We start from the raw sequence: 20,354 nt of genomic DNA on the forward strand, positions 1-20,354 counted from the left end.
GAAGGATGACAGGCTGAGTCAACCGCACCTGGTGTTAATTCAGCTGCCAACGTGGCTCAAACTCAGGATCTGAGGATCCCAATCCACCCACCACAACCACTAAGCCAACACCAGGCTTAGCAATTGTAAGTGAAGTCAAGGAAGTCATCGTTCAGCTGACATGCATTCTGTCCTCTTCTCAAATGGCCTGACCCCTGATCACCACGATGGATTGTATCGCAGCCACTCAACTCTGGATAAGCTACGCTTCTCTTTCGCTCAACAATGGATGAAGACTCTGAATGTCAAAGACGAGGTCAGAGCTATATCTCTAGACATATAAGGGACGGCACACACATTGCTGAATCACCACCACTACTACTACTACTACTACTACTACTACTACTACTACTACTACTACTACTACTACTACTACTCCGCATGCCCAGCGAAGGGGCGTAGCAACCCCATTGGGGGGGTTGACCCTTTTGCACTTGATTCACTTGGGACAGAGGGAACGCAAGGTTAGGACAGAAAGTTTTCAGTAATTTTGGCCATTGTGCCGGCGATAGCTCGCCTTCTCTTCATGAAGGACACTGCGGGATCTTTAACATCCATTAACTAATGCCAGCAGACAGGACGCACAGTTGAACGTCCATCTGAAGGATGGCACACACATTGATGAATCACCCTTATTGGGAAACACTGGAATGACAGTTTATAGTTGGGTCTAGATTCAAATCCAGGTACACAGGTGAGAGGCGAGTGTGCGTACCTTTAGGCTAACATACCGCCAGCAAGGTCTGACACTTGGAATATGTCATTCAATCCAGGAATATCTCTCATTCCCATCCTGTCTCCTGGGAATGGTTGCCAAAATAACCCACCTATCGATTTCTACAACCACTGGAAACAGTTCAGTGTCTCAGATGTATAGTCCTCAACATCAGCTACGACCACTTGGGCCTCCAACGACAGCGACAGACTGGGCATCGTCCATTGTTCCAAGTACTTCAATGGTAAATCTGAATTTCAAAGCATCCAAGGCCTTTGTCCATCAGTCGATGGAGTACTGCTGTCCCCTATGGGCTGGATCTCCAGCATCACACCGGTCTCTTGGAGATACTGTAACATCTCTTATACTGCCTGAAGAATCAATCATCAGCTCAGTCAAAGAAACATTTGTACTCGTCAAGGTGAACATAAAAATTACTCTTACTGATAATGACTTTACTCAGAGTGGATGTTGTACATAAATCACGCGCACGACAAGGCCGATAGGAGACATCAATGTAGAGCAATAGCAAGTACAGTGTGTGTCATTAGACAATGGACCAATCAACATCGCATTGGGGACTTGTACCTGTGATTACCAAAATCATGGGCAACATGCTCAAATGGGAACAACAAACGTCATAACTCAGCATTCGATGCAAATGGTACAGATTACTAAGGTCTGAATGAAGGATGCTGTTTATGTTGGAGTCGGATCGACACAAATCCAATTTTGTTAAATGAAGAAACCTTTAATATATTACCATTAGTGACGTCACCACATCAGTTCTGAGTCAGGGGCGACACGGAGTGATTCATCGCGGAAGTCCACATGGGGGCGCTCTCTGACTGTTAGAAATCGTGAGTGCAACAACTAAGCGGGGACGTGACCACACCATCCGCGTATGTCCTGCGGGAGGTTGCACTTAATGAGGTGTAAATTAGACCTCACGAAGAATACGCCTTCCTCATTACCTGGCTTCATAGTGGTTTGTCCTTTATAATGATCGAGGGGGAGGGATGGAAGTAGGTAGGGAAGGCATTTCGATCAGAGATAATCGAAGACCCTCCCGTTGAAACTTCTGAATTTTGGCATCTCTCAGCAGGAGACCACCCAGTCCCATTGTCTTGTCAAGCACACCGCAGATAGTTCGTGGACTGTTTTCTTTATTCTCACTTCTGAATTTGCTCATCCCACACTCCTCTCCTTCTCCTCTCTCCCTCCTCACTCTCCTCTGTCCCTCTCCTCCCCCTTCCTTTTCACCTCTATCCTTCCCCTCCTCCTCATCCACCCCCCCCCCATCTATTAAGGGGACTATTTAGGACTGACGGTTTCATTTTGAATTTAAAAGGCTTCCCCAGAGTGTAGCATGTATGAATCAGATTCCGAGTGAGCCGACTGGAGAGGTGCAAAGGTCACTACATGTACAAGAATGCATACATGCAAGCAGATCTTTGCCAGGTTGATAGTGTGGGTTTATATGCTCCCAGTTCATTCCAAAGGCGGGAAAAAGACAAATGAAAGAGTGAAGGTGAGCAGTGATTCGTGATGTTGGTAGTTTTACCAGAAGGTTGTTGGTGGACCTTGAGCACCCTGCAAAAATGTGGTGGGGACAAATCACAGAGAGAGAGCGGGGGGGGGGGGGCGAGGCTGGAGAGGAGACGGCAGAAGACAGAAAGACCACCGACCTTCCTGCAGTGAGAGAGTGAAAGACCCAGACGCGGCCTCATTGCGGGAGATACCAATGATCCTCAATGCCTTGGTTTCCATAACGTGAAGCCGAGAAAGGTGAGAGGCAGGATCACGAGCCCAGAGGGGATTGCACGACAGAGGATTCCCAGTCAGCGACAGGCTTTGGAGGCCAGGTTTGAAATGTGGCTTTCCTCGGAAAGATCACGGCCGATCGTGAGACCCAGAAGCTTGAAAGAAAGGACTTCTCCCAGAGGATTGGTGAGAAAGTAGATGGGGGTGTTTTCTAAACGGTCCTTTTGGAGAGACATAGTGAGAGTGTGAGATTTGTCTGGATTGACAGACATGTTCCACGAGTTGGACCAGTTTGTGATTTTACCCAGATCTGCAGTGAGTGAAGAAGCTGCTGCATGCCGGTCTGAGGGATGACAGATGGTACGGCAGAGGGTGGAGTCATCAGCAAAGAGATAAAGAGGATTTTCCAGACAGTCGGAGAGATCATTGATGAAAACCATAAAAAGAACAGGGCCCAGAACGCTGCCTTGAGGAACTGCAGCCTGGACAGGAAGAGGGGATGAAAGAACTCCATTTAGGGCCACAAGTTGACTGTGACAGGAGAGGAAGTCTGCGAGCCATGAGTGGAGATGGCCTTGGATACCATAGGAAGAGGTTTGCTGATCAGGGCAGGGTGCCAGACCGTGTCAAAAGCACGTGATATTTTTGCGGGGCCGGGTATCGGTGGCGAGCACGACCGCTAGAGGGAGCAGTGGAGTCGGCTCCACCGAACACACCGGAATTTATCCAAAAGGCACGGGTCCCTTACTGGACCATGAAACGTCAATAATTTGACCGCGTGGGGTTGGGTCAATTGCCAAACTTCAAAATACCTAATTACCCACGCGGAAAAAGCTACCGGGGAATTCACACCCTTGACGGACCTCGAGCGGAACGAGCCGTTGCTGAGCCCGAACTGTGTGTGACCCGAGCAGAGATTACCAAGGCCCGTCGGACCAAATGAACAATTTACAGCCTCGCTATTTCTTAACACACACCGTGCCAAGCCAATGAAAGAAACAGAAACGAGCTGGAACAATTAACAAACGGGATATTTATTTATAATGGGGCAGGGGAGCACACAAGAAGGCAGAGTTAACCGAATGCTGAAGGAATAACGATTTATGTACAAGCACTTATGCAGTTTTACTTTATAGATTGGTGGCACAAACACACGTACACCCAAAAAGAAACGGACCCGTCAGGTCTTTATTGGAGGCCTTCAGCTCGAGGAAAGGTGAGCTGGAGGTCAGAGCCTATTCTCAGACCTCTCCACCTCGTGCAGTTTTCGACGATCCAGTGTGGCAGGACTCGAACCCGCCACACAATGCCGCTCCAAGTCCAGGCAGGTGATCCTCGCGGGACAGGCTCGCAGGCACACAGGCCACAAGAGAAGACGCTCTGTTGGCGGGACACCAGGAAGGCGACGACTGGCTTCAGAAGACCACCAGACGTCTGAAGACCGAAGACCAGCAGACAATTCCTCCGACAACCAGAAGACGACCACTCAACTACTTTCAAGACCAGTAGACAACTCTCAACAACAACTCTCGTTTGGCCCACGTGCGCTTCTCTTATCTCCCGCTCGCACTCCCTCATTGGGCAGAGAGAACGCTCTATGCCCATATTTGGGGCGAAGCCAGAGCGAACCGCTTGTGCCCATATTTGGGGCTAAGCCAGAGCGTAACGCTTATGCCCATATTTGGGGCTAAGCCAGAGCAAAACGCTGGTGCCCATATTTGGGGCGAAGCCAGCACACCAACGTCCAGAGAAACCCCAGCACACTGGATTCCGCCCACGTACGTGCTGACACGCACGCATGCAATGGTGCCGGTGGATGATGGTGGAAGGAAGCGAGGGCAGGGTTCGTTGTTGTGGTTGGTAATTTAAATCCTATCAAACTAACTCACAGCGCACGTACAATTAATCACCCATTAAACATAGGACGGGACCCAAACTAGAAACACATACTTACCGATATAGCTGATCTACAAGACCTGGCTGTTGTGTGCAGTAAGCTTCCAAATTTGCAACAATGTGTCCGGCATTGAGGACCTCCATCCATTGTTGGGAGAGCAGAAGCAGCATATCCAGGGTAGAGTGACCTGGTCTGAAACCAAATTGATGATCTTAAATCAGGCCATTGGAGAAGAGGAAGGATTTAATGTCTGAAGCAATGATGGATTCCATAATCTTGCTGATGATTGGGAGAAGGTTGATTGGTCTGTAGTTGCAGGGATCTGTTTTTGCACCTTTTTTGTGTAGGGCAGTCATGTTTACAGATTTCCAAACAGATGGCAGATGACCTTGAGCAAATGAGAGGGTGAATAGAACAGAGAGAGGGTGAGCAAGAGCAGAGGAGCCGGTTTTTAGGACACGCGGGCTGATGCCGTCTGGACTGGTTGCAGAATCTGAGTCGAGTTTGACAGCAAGCTCTCCACCTTGTCAGGAGAAAACGACACAGAGTCCAAGGAAGTTGGGTGTGGCTGGATAAGATAGGTACAGCAAGCGATGGGTTTCAGACACAAGATTTCGATGCAAACACCGAGTTTAGGCATTCAGCCTTTTCACGTGCGGTATCAGCAGTGCGGCCATTTGAGGTAAGGGAGGGGATGGAGGGAGAACATACACCAGAAACAGATTTGATTGGATGCCACCAGGATTTGGAGGAGGGAGAGAGAGGGAGAGAGGTTTGAAAGTTCAGACTTGAGCTTAGAAAGATGTTGTTTCCTGGCTCTCCTGAGGGTAGACACACACTTGTTCTGAGCTTTATGGAAGGAACTGAGATTACCCTCAGTTGGGTTTGTTTTCCATGAGGCAAAAGCAAGTTGTTTCAGGACAACTGCCTCTCCACAAACTTCAGTGAACCAAGGGCGGGAGGAAGAGTAGGACAACTGAAGATGAGAGGGGATAAATCTGTGCATGAGAGAGAACAAGTTTCTTTGAAAAAATTCTCAGGATGAGTTTATGTTGGAGAAAGTAACGATAGGAGACCAGTCTATAAGTTTGAGGGCTGCTTGGAGACCCTAACAGCTTGGTTCTCTGACAATAGTCAGAGAGATGTCCACTTTGACAAGGACGTGGTCAGAAGAACCGATTGGAGTGGAGGAAGAGCAGCAGATATTTTCAGGGAGATTTGTCAAAATCAGATCCAGAAGAGATAGAGTACCATTGGTTGAGATCCGGTTCGGGAAGTTGACCGATTGAGTCAGTCCCAATGAGTAGCAGAAAGCTTTTGCTGAAGTGCCATGACAGGTGAGAGAGGTACCCACACCCAGCCAACTGGCATGATGACAATTGAAGTCACCACATAGGAGGAAGGGAGAGTTTGGATGAGAAGATAGAAGTTGGTCCATGTTTTCGGATAGTGAGGTGTAGATGGAGTCATCACTGTTAGGTGGATGGTACAGTACACATATAAACATGAGGTGGAAGTGGAGGGGAAGCCCTAGCCAGAGGTATTCATGGGGGTGTGGGGGAGTGAGGTCAGTGCATGGAGAGTGAGGAATAGAGTCTTTGATGAAGAGAGCAACTCCTTCACCAGGACGAGGCTCAGGTCTGTCATAGCGGAGGAGGGAGTAACCAGGGAGAGATACTTGGAGTCAGAGATGTCTTGAGGGAGGAAAGCTTCTGTTAGGCAGATTATGTCTGGTTTGTCAGTGGCAACCAGTATGGAAAGATTTGTAAGGTTTGAGCGAAGGCTCCAGATATTTGAAGTCCACACTGTTAATGAAGAAGGACGGGAGGAGGCTTTGGGTGCAGGATTGGGAGCGGAGGGGGAGGGTAGGACAAGGGAGAGGGGAGGGAGGCAAGGAGGGTTGTTGAAAGAGTGTGGGGGATTGCAGAATAGCTGTAGGAGGGGCCAGATGAGGAGGAGAAAAGGCTCTGTGGTGCTGGGGAAGATGGGGGGGGGAGTGAGTGGGCAGAAGGTCGTTGAGGATTTGAGGAGGTGGAGTGATGAGATGGAGGTGAGAGGGCAGTGGAAGGAGGCAGCTTTGTGGATGAGAGGGGAGGGGGCAACTTTGAGAAGGGTGAGTGAGGAGTTTTTCAGAGAGGTGAGAGGGAGGCTTGGAGGGAGAAGAGTGTGATGGTTGTTTTGAGAGCGAGGGGTGAGAGGGGTGAGTTGGCACTGAAGTTGGGAAAAAAGGAATGGTTGACGGAAGTGAACATTCATAGCAAACTGGGTTTTTTAAGTTTTAGGTCAGAGATGTGATTAAAGACATTTCTTGATTGATGCAATAAAGGTGAATTAAGAGAATGGAGAGAAGAAACGCTGTAACAGTTGGATTTTTTCGGTAAGGTATGAAGGAAAGGTCGAATTGAGAGCAGCCTGTTTAAATAGTAGAAGATTAGTTCATTATGATACAGTAAAGAGTACCACACGTGTGAAAGAGGAAGATGAAGCATGAAAAGAGATCGTGATTATTATTATTATTATTATTGTTATTATTATTTTTTTTTGAGAGAGAGAGTTTGCATCAGATCAGGTAATGGAAGTGTTGTAGAAAAAATCGTGAGGTGAATGGTGAATTTGGATCGGTAAACACAGGGGGTGGAAACAGATCACGTGGCTATGGGAGGTGTATAGTCAAAAGTGAATTTATTTATTTTAAATAAGGATTGCGTAACATTCGGAAAAGGGAAGGTTGAAGTGAAATCGTGGAGGTGTGTGGTGAATTTGGAACTGTAAACGCAGAGTGAAGCTGTTGGGTCGATGAAAAGTATCAGGAAGTGGAGAGACACGTGGTTGCAGGAGGTGTATAGATCGAAAGGATAGAAAGGAAGATTATTAATTTTTGATGTATTTTTGAAGAACAGGTAAGATTCTGGAATGGAGGGTTGTAGGAAGAAATCGTGAAGGTAATGGCGAAAGAGGGTCAGCTCAGGTAGAATAAAGATGGTGTGCCAGCAGAATATAGGAAGAAGAAGAAAAGGGGGAAGAAGAAGAAGAGGAAGAAGAAGAAGAAGGAGAAGGACAAGAAGAAGAAGAAGGACAAGAAGAAGAAGAAGAAGAAGAAGAAGGAGGACCAGGATTCATGAGTGTGCAAGGAGAAAGGTAGTTTTTTTTTTGGTTTTTTTGATTTAACACAAAAAACAGTGTTTGGTTGGGTGGGGGACAATGGGAAAGTGGGGAAGATAGGAATTGAAGGTAATCATTGTAATTATTTTTTTGAATTGAAGGTAATTGAAGGTAATTGAAGGAGAGAATACGAATAAACACGATCGTCCACCAAGATTCGAAGGATGGGTAGGCCTCAAGGAACCCGGTAAGACAAGGTCGACGAAAATTCACAAAATAGCACGATTTTTGAAACAAAACCGAACTTGGAACACACAGTAACATGTCAGTGAGAAAATAAAAAGTTAAAACGGGACGTATAACAACCGGAAACTTAACTTTGAGATCGTCAGCAGAGAGCCCTGAGAGAGACCTGCCGACGCTCCAAACCCAGAACCGGAAGGGATATATGTTCTGACCCGTGTTCCAATTTGAGTTCCGATCGACCCGTGTTCCCATCCAGGTTCTGATCCATGTTATTATTTGTGTTCTCATTAGTGTTCTGATCCATATTCCATTCCATGTTCCGATCCGTGTTCTGATCCATATTCCAATTTGTGTTCCGATCCGTATTCTAATGCAGGTTCTGATCCATGTCCTAATTTCTGTTCTGATCCATGTTCCGATCCGCGTTCCGATCCACGTTCCGATCCGCGTTCCGATTCGTGTTCTGATCCGTATTCTGGTCCAGGTTCTGATCCATGTTATTATTTCTGTTCTGATCCGTACTCCGATCCATATTTCAATCCGTGTTTCAATCCACATTCCAATTTGTGTTCCGATCCGTATTCTGATTAAGGTTCTGATCCATCTCCTGGCTTCTGTTCTGATCCATGTTCTGATACATGTACTGATCCATTTTCAAATTTGTGTTCTGATTCATGTCCGATCCGTGTTCTGATCCGTGTTCTGATCCGTGTTCTGATCCGTGTTCTGATCCGTGTTCTGATCCGTGTTCTGATCCGTGTTCTGATCCGTGTTCTGATCCGTGTTCTGATCCGTGTTCTGATCCGTGTTCTGATCAGTGTTCTGATTCGTGTTCTGATCCATCTTCCAATTCAGGTTTTAATCCATGTTATTCCTATTTTGATCCTTGTTATGATTTTGATTCTTATTTGTGTTCTGATCCGTGTTCTGATCCGTGTTCTGATCCGTGTTCTGATCCGTGTTCTGATCCGTGTTCTGATACGTGTTCTGATACGTGTTCTGATACGTGTTCTGATACGTGTTCTGATACGTGTTCTGATACGTGTTCTGATACGTGTTCTGATACGTGTTCTGATCAGTGTTCTGATTCGTGTTCTGATCCATCTTCCAATTCAGGTTTTAATCCATGTTATTCCTATTTTGATCCTTGTTGTGATTTTGATTCTGATCCGTGTTCTGATCCGTGTTCTGATCCGTGTTCTGATCCGTGTTCTGATACGTGTTCTGATCAGTGTTCTGATTCGTGTTCTGATCCATCTTCCAATTCAGGTTTTAATCCATGTTATTCCTATTTTGATCCTTGTTGTGATTTTGATTCTGATCCGTGTTCTGATCCGTGTTCTGATCCATCTTCCAATTCAGGTTTTATCCCTGTTATTCCTATTTTGATCCTTGTTATGATTTTGATTCTGATCCGTGTTCTGATCCGTGTTCTGATTCGTGTTCTGATCCATCTTCCGAGTCAGGTTTTGATCCATGTTCTTATTCCTATTCTGATCCTTGTTATGATTTGGATTCTTATTGGTGTTCTGATCCATGTTCTGATCTGTGTGATGATTTGTTTTCTGATCCATATTCCAATTTGTATTCTGATTCGGGTTCAAATTTGTGTTCTGATTCGTATTCTGTTCGATGTTCTGGTCCGGTCCGTGTTGTCTTCCGGTCCGTGTTGTGTTCCTGATTTGCGTTCTGGTCCGTGTTCCGGTCCGTGTTCTGTTCCTGATCCGTGTTCCTGATTTGTGTTCTGATCCACGTTCCGATTCAGGTTTTGTTCTGTGTTGTTCTTTCTGTTATGATCCATGTTATGATCCATGTTTTGATCCTTGTTCTGATTCAGGTTCTGATCTGTGTTCCGATTCAGGTTCTGATTTGTGTTCTTATCTGTGTTCGTTTTCTTGTTCTGATCCGTTTTCTGATTTGTGTTCAAAATATAACATTCAATTGAAATGAAGTTGTTCTTCGATCCTAAACTGACATATGGAGACCGACAGAGCTATTCACTTCGCATGCATGGGGCAAAAACAACAAGGTAACAATCATACAACCATACCTCTCATTCTCTGCCTAATTCAGTCACTCCACTCTCGACAGAGGCAGCAAGGCCAAAGAGTTCAAGGGGTGATCTACTCGGGGTCTTGTGATCTCCACAGTTCCCTCGGCCCTTGTCTTGCTTTGCCTTTCTTTCTGTGGAGACTTCATCTTCAGCTGGGAGTGCTGCAAATTCTCCAAAGGTGAGCACTCAAGGGAATATTGAGATGGCATTAGCTGGCCCCCTGTGCCTGGGTTGGGTTCATTGTAATCCTGGATTAAGATGATGCCATACCATAGCCCCGTTAGCCTGCAGGTGATTATACACCGCCGATTTCCCGGTTACCATGCTGTGGAGGTGTTTGACTTAGAACCAGGACACACCTCACCACACACCACAAAATAAATCATAATAACCAAAAACAACAAACAAGTGACTGGACCAGAGGACTGTAGTTTATAGTTTATACAGGCATAGATACGATGACTGGACTGTAGTTTATACAGGCATAGATACGATGGCAGCATCATGATCGGAGTTGTAGACATCTACGACGTCAACAAAGGTGTTGGTGCTTGAGCTGTTGTAGTAGATGTGATCCAGCAGAGAACCCGAGTCCATGGTGGGCACATTCACAAGCTGTGAGAATCCTCTTGCGGACATGAACCTTAAAAAATTTGATTGTAAATGGCTGATATTGGATCATTCCTGGTGGAACTTTTTGCTGATATTGGATCATTCCTGGTGGAAAGATGGTGGAGCCATCTTTCAACTTTGTTTTAGGTGGGATGCGTGAGGATTTGCGATGGTGCACCATCGACTTCGCTCGAGTTAAAAAAAAATTAACAGCTGGTGATATCGCTGAGACTGCCACACTCTTGCTTCCCCACTCCTCCACCTCCCCCTAATCCCCACAATTAAATGAAGTTTGATTGACGGATTTATTTTTCATCTGGTGTTTGTGTGGAACAGGCATGATGGGACAAATGGCCTCCTCCATGTAATGACCTCCGCCACTGAAGGTGGACTGCCATCTTAACATGCCATGAAGCTATGTTTTCAACCCTCTCTCTCTGTCTGCGAGCATGATATATCAAAACGTTGTGAACAATCAGCTGAAACTTTGTGGAGAGGTTGGGTGTGTGACAAGGACGAAATGATTCGATTTTGGTGAAGATCTGGATCTGGACACGAGAATTTTTTTTAAAAGTGATTCATCACCATTGAGAGATAGGGCTAAAACTGATGTATAGCAGGATATCTCAAAAAATTTGTGAACGAGTTATGACAAAACTTGGTGGATGAGTCGGTTTGGTGATGAGAACAAGTCGATTCGATTTAGGTTAAGGTCTGGATTCAGATCCGGCCTATCAGTGGTAAACTGTTCAACCTGGCGGAGGTATGCGCTCTCCTGAGTGCCGTTGTTGTTTTCTCGGTATTTATGTATGTGCATGCACAAATAATGCAAGGCTTACAATTCCCTTGGTGCACATCTGGTTGACCAGCGTTGGCTTTGAGGAATCTTTATCCATTGCATGTGAGAATGCATGTGAGTATTCATTTTGACACAAATGAACATTTAGCTGACATCTAGCATTGTATCTAATTAGGTAAAAAATAATGCGAATCCTACAATTATGCCTTGTGTTGGCTTAATGGTTAAGGTGGCAGACTTGGGATCCTAATGTCCTGAGTTCAAATCCTGTTTGGCTGTTTAATTAATACCAGGTGGGGTTGACAGCCTGTTGTCCTTCTGTGGTTGGCAAAATGAGTACCAGCTTGCTGGGATGATTGAGCCATTCGAGTATCCTGTGTTGGAGTGGCGACCCATCCAGGATTCTGCCCATTTGCCCACGATCTGCTTTTGCAGATCTGCCCATAAGCCCACGATCTGCTTTGCGGCTTTGGCAGCACCAATGCTCTGTACAGAGTATGGTCCCAATGGATCCTTTGGTGTACATCTGGTTGTCCAGTGTTGGTTTCACTGCTTGGTTGTTGCAGTGGTGGACAGTGCTCTGATTAAAATATGTCCAAGAGAACAATGTTATCTTGTGCAGCATCATCCAGCCATTTGGTGTTGATCTGTATGTCTTCATACAGTGGATTATTTTCCTTTAACCACTGAAAGGCAGGCAGATTTTTTTTTTCGCAGGTCCCACACACTGGTAAATGTAGTAACCATTGTAACTCAGCTTTCTCTTGAGCTTCATAGGAAGCATGAGAGCTTGTGATGGCAACCTTTTGGCAGTAAGGTGCACGCAGGTTTGAGATCTGTGGGTTCGTGTTGACTGAAGGCCTTTGAATTGCACGTTGCTTGCCACAAGGGAGGGCCACCATTTTTTCTAAATGGAATCCTTGGTGAGATCAGCCAAATTTCCAAAGGACTTAGGTTGGCCAACTCCGTTGGGATAGCCACAAGATCCAGTTGTTGTTGGCTTTATTCTGAGCAGGCATTTTCCTTTGTTTTTAGAGCACGATCACAGGTTTTGCAGATCTAGATCTTCCCCTTCACACTGGCATCCATAAACTTGGGTAGAAACAAAGCCGAGAGGTCAAACAGAACAGCCCAGAACTGACGATGCACCACTGAGATGTGTTTCTCGTCCCTGTCGAGGTTTATTCATGCATTGCACAATTACAGACCTGCCAACTCCTTTCAGAAGAAAATCCAGATTTTGGAACAATCTTTAATAAAGAGGCACAGAACAAATAGGACCAAGCACCGCGACATTTGTCAGAACAAAGAATCCCAAATAGTTATGAAAACATTTTTTTTTTGTATACCATGTCGTGGCTCAAATGAGAGTGAACACACAATGCACAGCAAGGGGGGTGGGGAGGGGGGGGAGGGTTGGCATGAGACAAGGTGGCGGGAGAGGGAAGGACAAAACAGTGGGGAACAGAGACATTAGGAGATCTGTGGAAGGGAGAGGGATGGGGCGGGGAACATGGAGAATACAAGATGGACATGACAGGGACTTTCAGGAAGGAAAGCAGGGAATTTGAGGGAGGTGGATTTGGGGTGGATTAATCGGGGTAGAAAAGATCAAGGATTTAGATGGGGGTTGAGAGGTGGTGGTGAACAGTTGTTTTGAAGACCTGGAGGGAAGAATGGGATTAAACAGAGTGAGGGAGTTTATTCCAAAGGTGGGGAAAAAGTGGAATGAAAGAGTGCAGGTGAGCAGCGATTCGTGATTTTGGTAGTTTTACCCGAAGGGGGTTGTTGGCGGACGTTGAGTGCTCTGCAGAAATATGGTGAGGACAAATCGCAGACACAGCAGGGGGGCGATGCCGTAGAGGAGATGGTAGAAGATAGAAAGACCACCGACCTGCCTGTGGTGAGAGAGAGAGTAGGAGGGCCAAAGACTCAGCCTCATCGTGGGAGATACCAATGATCCCAAATGCCTTGGTTTCCACAGCGTGAAGCCGGGAAAGGAAGGAAGCAGGAGCACCAGCCCAGAGGGGAGAGCAGTACGCCATCAGGCTGCGGACGAAAGCTTTATTTGTGGTCAGGAGCTCAAATGGGCCGAGGAAGGACTTTGCACGACAGAGGATTCCCAGTCGGCGACTGGCTTTGGAGGCCAGGTTGGAAATATGGCTTTCCCAGGAAAGATCATGGCAGATAGTGAAACACAGAAACAGTTGTGCTGCCCTCAGGGCATTAGTGTTAATGCTTGTTCTCAAAGTTACCCTGCCCTCAGGGCATGAGTGTTAATGCTTGTTCTCATAGTTACCCTGCCCTCAGGGCATGAGTGTTTATGCTTGTTCTCAAAGTTACCCTGCCCTCAGGGCATGAGTGTTAATGCTTGGTCTCATAGTTACCCTGCCCTCAGAGCATGAATATTTTTCTCAGTAGCCTACTCTGAAAGGGAAGGGTTTTGAAACTGGTAAAAAGGTGATTTGCTTTCTGCAGTGTTCAACTATATCATTCAATTGAAATAAAATAATGATTTTAAAGATTGTTAAAACATAATTCTGGACATTTAGCACTGTTGAAGCAGTCTTACACACCATCATATTTAACCCATTTGAACTCGAATCATACCTCCATATAGACGAGCAGCCGGTCTACAAGCCACTATTCAAACCTCCATACACCTGAGCGGCCGGTTAACCAACCACTATTCAAACCTCCACATACCTGAGTGGCCGGTTAACCAACCACTATTCAAACCTCTATATACCTGAGTGGCTGGTTTATAAGCCGCTATTCAAACCTCCATATACCTGAGTGGCCGGTTTACCAGCCACAATTCAAACCTCCATATACCTGAGTGGCCGGTTTACCAGCCACTATTCAAACCTCCATCGACCCGAGTGGCCGGTTCACCAGCTGCGATTGAAACCTCCATATACCCAAACGACTGTTTTACCGGCCGCTATTGAAACCTCCATTTACCGAAGTGGCCAGTTTACCAACCGCTATTCAAACCTCCATATACCAGAGAGGCCGGTTTACCAACCACTATTCAACCTCCATCTACTCGAGTGGCCGGTTTGCCAGCCGCTATTAATACCTCCATATAGACGAGCAGCCGGTTTACAAGCCACTATCCAATCATCCATATACCAGAGTGGTTGGTTTACCAGCTGCGATTGAAACCTCCATATACACAAACCACTGTTTTACCAACCACTATTCAAACCTCCATATAAAAGAGTGGCCGGTTTACCAACCACTATTCAAACCTCCATATACCCAGCGGATGTTTTACCATCCGCTATTCAAACCTCCATATAACCTAGTTGCTGGTTTACCAACCAGTATTCAACCTCTATATACTGGAGCGGCCAGTTTACCAACCACTATTCAAACCTCCATATACCTGAGTGGCCGGTTTACCATCCGCTATTCAAACCTCCATATACCTGAGTGGCCGGTTTACCATCCGCTATTCAAACCTCCATCGACCCGAGCGGATGTTTTACCAGGCGCTATTCAAACCTCCACATACTTGAGTGGCCGGTTTACCATCCGCTATTCAAATCTCCATTTACCCGAGTGGCTGGTATGCCATCTGCTATTCAAACCTCCATATACCCGAGTGGCTGGTATACCATCCACTCTTCAAACCTCCATATACCCGAGTGGCCGGTTTACCATCCGCTATTCAAACCTCCAAATACCTGAGTGGCTGGTTTACCATCCGCTATTCAAACCTCCATATACCCGAGTGGCCGGTTTACCATCCGCTATTCAAACCTCCATATACCTGAGTGGCCAGTTTACCATCCGCTATTCAAACCTCCATATACTCGAGTGGCCGGTTTACCATCCGCTATTCAAACCTCCATATACTCGAGTGGCCGGTTTACCATCCGCTATTCAAACCTCCATATACCTGAGTGGCCAGTTTACTAGCCGCTATTCAAACCTCCATATAAGTGAGTGGCCGGTTTACCAGCGGCTATTCAAACCTCCATCTACCTGAGTGGCCGGTTTACCAGCCGCTATTCAAACTTCCATATACCCGAGTGGCCGGTTTACCATCCGCTATTCAAACCTCCATATACCCGAGTGGCCGGTTTACCATCCGCTATTCAAACCTCCAAATACCTGAGTGGCTGGTTTACCATCCGCTGTTCAAACCTCCATATACCCGAGTGGCCGGTTTACCATCCGCTATTCAAACCTCCATATACCTGAGTGGCCAGTTTACCATCTGCTATTCAAACCTCCATATACTCGAGTGGCCGGTTTACCATCCGCTATTCAAACCTCCATATACTCGAGTGGCCGGTTTACCATCCGCTATTCAAACCTCCATATACCCGAGTGGCCGGTTTACCATCCGCTATTCAAACCTCCATATACCTGAGTGGCCAGTTTACTAGCCGCTATTCAAACCTCCATATAAGTGAGTGGCCGGTTTACCAGCGGCTATTCAAACCTCCATCTACCTGAGTGGCCGGTTTACCAGCCGCTATTCAAACTTCCATATACCCGAGTGGCCGGTTTACCATCCGCTATTCAAACCTCCATATACCCGAGTGGCCGGTTTACCAGCCGCTATTCAAACCTCCATATACCCGAGTGGCCGCTTTACCAGCTGCTATTCAAACCTCCATCGACCCGAGTGGCCGGTTTACCAGCCACTATTCAAACCTCCATATACCCGAGTGGTCAGTTTACCAACCGCTATTCAAACCTCCATATACCCGAGTGGCCGGTTTACCAACCGCTATTCAAACCTCCATATACCCGAGTGGCCAGTTTACCAGCCACTATTCAAACCTCCATATACCCGAGTGGTCAGTTTACCAACCGCTATTCAAACCTCCATATACCCGAGTGGCCAGTTTACCAGCCGCTATTCAAACCTCCATATACCCGAGTGGCCAGTTTACCAGCCGCTATTCAAACCTCCATATACCCGAGTGACCGGATTTTTCTCCAAGGAGCCCAGGGTGGGGTAGTTGAAAGTCCAAGGAGCTGAGAGTTTGGGGGGTTAACATCTCCAAGTACGGCTAAATGGCAGGGTTTTAAAAATGTCAAGAAGGTGATGTGTACTCCAGTGTTCAACTGTATAATGAAATAATAATAAAATTAATATTGCAAAAGTCGAATAGAAAATTTATTCCACGTTTTACAACCGTTGCCACAATGTCTATTACATCACCCTATCTAACGTGTTACATTAGTTATTTGTGCTCGTTGTTTGCATACTTTAAGACGTCCTTAAAAACAGTCAGTTTCCTGTTTGGAACAGTTTAAAATTGTTTAACTACCAGATAGGCAGACAAACTAAAACAAATACCTTCCTCCTCTGTGCACATGCCCAATCTGGATGAACTTCCATACAATTTGCCAAATTCAAAGTACCGCTTACCTGCGGGTTCGTGTTCCGATTTGTGTTCTGATTCATTTTCAAATTAGAACATTCAATTGAAATTAAGCTGTTCCTCGATCATAAACTGATGTTTGTGGACAGACAGATAGACAGACAGACAGACAGACAAACTGAACCAATTGCTCAATTCTGCTTTTCTCTTCATGCGTGCAGGTACCAATAAAATCTGACCCTCCGCGTGATGAACCTGCGATGAAACCAAACATCCTCGTGCACTTGATCCACAACCGTTTGATTAAAATCACCACTTGATGTACACCCACAAGCCCAATCACCCATTGATATCCGTGTCTGTGTGTGCGTTCGCCAAATAAAACGTTGTATCGGTTGTTATATGACGTCACAACTAAAAACGAACGCAACTTTGATTTTAACAACTTTCAAACATCTTTTTAAAGTTTGTATAAGTTTTGAAAATGTGAGGGGGAAATACCCCACCTTCCTCATCCCACAAATATAAAGTAATGAGCATTGACATTCACAGGTATATACAGTACCTTGGTCCTCACACCTCCATGCTTTGGTCCCCCACACTTTGTTCCAGACATCGTGAAGGGGGTGGCGAGAAGGCGGGGCGCGAAGAGAAGTTTGGGAGTACGTGGGAATGGGACGGGTGGGGTAGGAAGGGGCGTAGTACGGGAAAGGGTGTGAGCAGGATCTCACGATTGTCATTAATTAATGGACGTCATAAGTATAATGAGGTATTATTGTACAAACCGATGATAACACCCATACATATTTAAAGGTGCTTCGAGCAACTGTCTCCTGAACCCCCCCAAATGTTCAATATCCTGGGGTCATCTTTGTAATATATATATATATATATATATATATATATATATATATATATGTATATATATATATATATGTATATATATATATATATGTATATATATATATATATATATGTATATATATATATATATATATGTATATATATATATATATATATATATATATATATGTATATATATATATATATATATATATATATATATATATATGTATATATATACTAGCAGGGATACCCGTGCTCCGCACAGGAATCCCGTGGATGACAGCGGGTCTGAAGGAGTACATGTCACAGTTAATTGTAAAATTGTAGAGGCTGCCACCATTATTATTTTTTTCATCACCACTATAATATTATATTTTCCCCGCCATGTTTTATATGCAGAAGACTCGAGTTCAAAAATGTTAAGATTTAAGAAAATGGTTTTTATAACTATGGTTATACCAATAATGAACAAAGAAAATGTTAATAAAATATGACTTAGATGATTATTATATCATTATATGGTATAATATATATACGGTCATTTTTGCAAGTGTGTCGAATGCATAAATCATAATTCGGAAACCAGGAAGTCGGAAGTCATTGTCTTCAATTGACTGTAGTATTAATTTCTCATTCTCTAGCAAATTCCGTTGGTCCCATGTCAATCGGCTGAACTTGAAAAATTAACGTTACGCAATCAGGTGATGACGTCATAATTCGGAAACCGGGAAGTCGGAAGTCATTGTCTTCAATTGACTCGCATTATTTTTCATTCTATTGCAAATGGCGTTGGCCCCATGTCAATCGGCTGAACTTGAAAAATTAACGTTACGAAATCAGGTGATGACGTCATAATTCGGAAACGGGTAGTCGGAAGTACAATTCTTTTACATCGGGACACTCCCGGGTACATGTTCTGTCAGCATGTGAAGTTTAGTGAGGATCAGTCCAGTACTTTTCGCGTGCATAGGTCACAGAGAAACACACACACAGACAGACACACTTTCAACTATATTTATAGAAATATATATATATATATATATATATATATATATATATATATATATATATATATAGATATATATATATATATATACATATATATATATATATATATACATATATATATATACATATATATATATATATATATATATATATATATATATATATATATATATATATATATATATATATATATATATATATATATATATATATATATATATATATATATACACACACACACACACACACACACACACACACACACACACACACATACACTATATGCATCGTATACACTACACTGTATATTTGTACATATCCGGATTGATACATTATATGGTATGTATAAACTATGTCTCACATGTACAACACACACACACACACACACACACACACACACACACACACACACACACACACACACACACACACACACACACACACACACACACACACACACACACACACACACACACACTGCAGTAACGTCAGAATCCATATACGGTGTTGTATTCCATGCTGCACATTTCATTTAAACAGAGCAAGCTGGTCCGTTAGTGTGCGCACAATGCCATCTTGCGGATAATCAAGATCATACACATATTATGTAGGCAAAACGACGAACTCTCACAACAACCCCTTCCCTCGCCTATAAGTTCCTTTATCAAGGGAAGTTCCCTTCTCTTTATCGATCAACGTTCCCTTTTCCTGACCCTCTTCCACAACTCCACCCCAAAGTTTGTGGAAGAGTGAAATGAGAGCAAGTGAAGAGCAAAAAACTCCTACAATGGAGCAGAAATTAGAAACACCTGCACAAGGACCATGGGGTAACAAGCCAGAGACACCTCCCTTTCTTAAAATGAGTGTGCTAAATGTAAACTTGTCAAATCCACGTGACTATTGTACACCCTCCCTTTTGGGTGGCGGTCCATGCTAATGCCTTGTGGAATTACCCTCTTTCTACTCACGTGCAGTATTAGACAAAGTAAGAGTGTCTACCAAAGTAAAGAATAAATGGAGGCCATTTAAACAATCCTGCTTGAGTCACATCCATATTCTCATTCACTTAATCGATCCGTTTATTATCTTCTCCACATATATCTGCTTGTGGGTTTCATATTGGGGGGTTTTCCCCCAAATCGCCACACCACACTTGTCTTTGATGGTTGGAGAGAGAAATCTCTTCGGCTGGTTCATGCTCTTTGACCGTGACAGTATGGTTGACCTTGCTGGTAATGGCATGAAGTCACAGCTATTGGGGTCATTGGAACACAGTGAGCCATGGACTTTGAAGATCCATGGAAAGATGCTGTATTCTCATAACAAAAGAAGACTAGAAGTAAAGCTGATGCATCAAAGAGAAAACTCATTTCAATTGCATATTGATCACAATGAAAAACTGAAATCGAACTGGGCTGGACATGCAGCAAGAAGAGCAGATAACCGATGGATAACAATAACTAGAAAGAGCAATCAGAGATTGCAGACTCTCACCAGGAATTGTTTTGAATGGTTTTATAGTATGTCCTTTATAGACGTACTCACTTTCTAAATGTACAAGCTTTTTATAGGTACTTGGTCAAAAAAAAATAATGTGCAATATCGGCTACCACCATGTGGCGCTTGTAGCACGTCAGCACTTTATGTGTGGTTCCTCTGGCGAGGGTTCTTACAGACTGGCAAGTTGGAGAAGGACCTGGAAGAAGTAAAGGAAAATGAAAGTTGTGATGTGGAAGAGATTGAAAAGGTGCAATAAGTACAAATGCTCCCCAATTTCATGCCTGGTGTTGGCTTAATGGTTCGGGTGGGTGGATTTGGGATCCTAGGATCCTGAGTTCAAAATCCCCATTGGCTGTTGAATTAATACCAGGTGGGGTTGACTCTGCCTGTCATCCTTCTGAGGTCAGAAAAATTAGTGCCAGCAT

The 20,354-nt window shown here is 44.5% G+C and overlaps 1 long non-coding RNA gene across 4 annotated transcripts in view; it reads left to right on the forward strand.

The window, feature by feature from the left end:
- Positions 1-20,354, forward strand: part of LOC147025650 (uncharacterized) — a 178,549-nt gene that overhangs the window by 69,065 nt on the left and 89,130 nt on the right. Inside the window, exon 3 of one of the 4 annotated variants that reach the window (XR_015059619.1) lies at positions 9,855-9,994. The exons of the other annotated variants lie outside the window; for them this stretch is intronic. This is a non-coding gene — a long non-coding RNA (uncharacterized LOC147025650). The remainder of the gene's footprint in view (positions 1-9,854; positions 9,995-20,354) is intronic. 4 annotated transcript variants of the gene reach the window in all.

This window comes from Eptatretus burgeri, chromosome 6 (genome assembly GCF_056783735.1).
Source record: "Eptatretus burgeri isolate ZD-2024b chromosome 6, Ebu_testis_v1, whole genome shotgun sequence".
NCBI lineage: Eukaryota > Metazoa > Chordata > Myxini > Myxiniformes > Myxinidae > Eptatretus > Eptatretus burgeri.